The sequence below is a fragment of the Schistocerca serialis genome, chromosome 2 (assembly GCF_023864345.2).
Source record: "Schistocerca serialis cubense isolate TAMUIC-IGC-003099 chromosome 2, iqSchSeri2.2, whole genome shotgun sequence".
Taxonomy (NCBI): Eukaryota; Metazoa; Arthropoda; class Insecta; order Orthoptera; family Acrididae; genus Schistocerca; species Schistocerca serialis.
Window position 1 is genome coordinate 407,606,960 of NC_064639.1, and position 3,179 is coordinate 407,610,138.

The 3,179-nt window shown below is 45.6% G+C and overlaps 1 non-coding gene across 1 annotated transcript; it reads left to right on the forward strand.

Moving 5' to 3' along the window:
• The first annotated feature begins 1,181 nt into the window (after positions 1 to 1,181).
• Trnag-gcc (transfer RNA glycine (anticodon GCC)) lies at positions 1,182 to 1,252 on the forward strand. The gene has a single exon. It is a non-coding gene; the product is annotated as a tRNA-Gly (tRNA).
• Positions 1,253 to 3,179: the final 1,927 nt, after the last annotated feature.

Consider the following 3,179-nt stretch of genomic DNA (forward strand, 5'->3'; position numbering starts at 1 on the left):
AGTCAATACGAGACAAAATTTGTAGCCATTTCAGGTCAGGTAGACCCCAGGTTTAAAATAGTGTAAACAATAGATCATTCAACTATAAACCATTCTCGTAAAATGGTGAATACTGTATTATCGAAAATATTTAAAATATATCCATCTTCATTCTACTTCACTAAACTAAATTTTCTGTATTACAAGTTCGCAAAAGTGTTTTACTTACAACTTATAGTCTACTTCGGTCTGCTATATATTACTACGAATTTGCGCTACAGTACTGTCTACAGGAATTGTTAGCTTTTGACTGTTAACAAAGCTCGTCAAAAAAATCAGTTTTTAATGTATAGTACGTTCGCATCACAGGGTGTAGGTCAGTTACGTCAGTAAGAGGAAAAGCTGGACAAGCAGAGTACTTCCAAAAAGTCTGACAGCTATCCCTTTCACTTAAGGTTTATGGTAATCTCACTTAATTAACGATAGTTTTCCGATATTTTTAATGGTTTCATAATTGTAGTTAAGCCAAAATGTGTCTCTACAGTAAAATTATGTACCACGTTCCACCACATTTCTCTGAAGCTTACATGCGTGGAAAAATGTTTGACAGACTGTCGTCCGAGTCACTGTTGTAACACGAGAGACGTAAGAATGATGTAGACGTTTGTTCAACAAAGTTAATTTCAGGAAGGATTTTGGCAAAGAAGCGCCAGATTAAGATATAGCTCGAAGGGATGAATGAATTCCCTATGAGAGCCCTAAGACATATGGCACATTGCACAGATGCAGAATCCGACATGATATTATTGTACTTCATTTGTTTACTTATTGCTCCCACGAAATTGACAGGAAAAGCTACGATACGTAAAATAAAATAATGAATCTGAAACAGGTGAGCTTAAATTGTGATTCAAGTGTCTAAATTAAGTTAATTTTCGCCAGAACCACTCAAAATTATTTCTTGGACAGTAAAAAGATTGTAGTTACCGAAGAAAGACATTTGAAGAAACGTCGCTACACATCGACCAGTTTACTTGCTTAATATCCCGAGAAGAATTCAAATTAGTCTAGTAATTTGCAGATAATACAGGCCATGATGTGTAGGCAGAGGACAGATTAATCTCAAGTAAACGAAGAAACAACAGAAAAGGAACAAAGGGCAGTCTATGATTACAACCGGTTCGTAGAATGACGTTCTGTAAGCATCGGTGGTTCAGTGGTAGAATGCTCGCCTGCCACGCGGGCGGCCCGGGTTCGATTCCCGGCCGATGCATCTATTTTTAGCCGAGACATTTTTGAGGGATAAAGGTAAGCAAGAGTACGGTGCCGCATGTCTATCCACAACTACGGAAATATATATTAAATATAGTTGCCACGAAACGGCTGGTGGTAATGACCGTGACTCAGGAGCCGAGGTATTGGGAGCAACGACCTCGCGAGTGACGCCAGCTTTCCCTCAGGCGGCAGATGCCAAGCAAACGCCATCTAGCCGCTACTGCTCGCTACCTGCTGCGCCTGATAAACTGTGCGTGCAGCGTCCTGCACGGGTACGTCACAAGTGGAGACCGAGAGCGCAGTGCCCTTCCCAACGGCGGGAACACGTCCTTCAGCATGTTTGAAAACAGTCTCCAATATTTCCCCGCTGCTGTTCGTGCTACGTTAAACTGCACAACAGGTACCGATGGAGTCAGCGTTTTGTTATTGATGGTATGATTTCCTCTTACGGAAAAGAAAAAGAAACCGCCGGGAACGTGTGGAGAAGTATAAGCCAGGCGCGGATCCAGAGGGGCCAGAATAAAGTATCATGAATACGAAGAGGTAGAAAACAACAAGCTACTTTTAACACAGAATTATTTTCAGAGCTGGCGTCTAGTTCATGTACTCTTGTTTGTGCTCTGAATGTCAGCAGACAACATTCCAGCCAAGTAAAAACGAGCACCATAAATCATACACCGTTCTTGAGTCCAACCATATGAAGTTAAGTGAGGTAAGACGGAAATACAAAGGATCCCCGCCGAGAAACGCAGCGGAACATAGGTGGACATTTATCGTATAGTTGAGGAAAACGCTAGAAATGGTGTATGCACACTTCGATGTTATATCGTGTGAAGCAGGCTTGGGCAGTCTTAGGTGACGCGTTGCATGTCCTAGAAACAATGGAGAGGCCTCGTCCCGCCTTAGCCCTCAGTGGATCACAAACCCTCAAGCGGCCACAGCAGTCCACCCGCCCCATCGCCGCCCCACACCGAGCCCAGGGTTATTGTGCGGTTCGCCTCCCAGTGGACACCCCCCCCTCCCCCACCTCACCAAGGAACGTCTCATACCAGACTAGTGTGACGCCAAATGTTTGCGTGGTAGAATAATTATGATGTATGCGTACGTGGAGACAGTGTTTGCGCAGCAATCGGCGACACAATGTAACTGAGGCGAATAAGGGAAACCAGCCCGCATTCGCCGAGATAGATGGAAACACAGGCTGGCCGGCACACCGGACCTCGACACTAATACGCCGGGCGGCTTAGTGTCGCGGACCGGCACGCCTCCCCGCTCGGGAAGCAGCGCGTTAGAGCACGCGGCTAGCCGGGCTGGCTCTGATTCACGTAGTTACTTACATTATGTGATCAAAAGTATCAGGACACCTGGCTGAAAATGACTTACAAGTTCGTGGCGGCCTCCATCGGTAATGCTGGAATTCAATATGGTGTTGGCCCAAACTTAGCCTTAATGACAGCTTCCACTCTCTCAGGCATACGTTCAATCAGGTGCTGGAAGGTTTCTTGGGGAATGGCACCTAATTCTTCACGGAATGTTGCACTGAGGAGAGTTATCGATGTCGGCTGGTGAGGCCTGACACGAAGTCGGCGGTCCAAAACATCCCAAAGGCGTTCTATAGGATTCAGGTCAGGACTCTGTCGAGGCCAGTCCATTACAGGGATGTTATTGTAGTGTAACCACTCCGCCACAGGCCGTGCATTATGAACAGGTGCTCGATCGTGTTGAAAGATGCAATCGCCATCCTCGAATTGCTCTTCAACAGTGGGAAGCAAGAAGGTGCTTAAAACATCAATTTGCCACACAAAACTACAAGGGGTGGGTGCAAGCTCCTCCATGAAAAACACGACCACACCATAACACCACCGCCTCCGAATTTTACTGTTGGCACTACAAACGCTAGCAGATAACGTTCACCGGGCATTTGC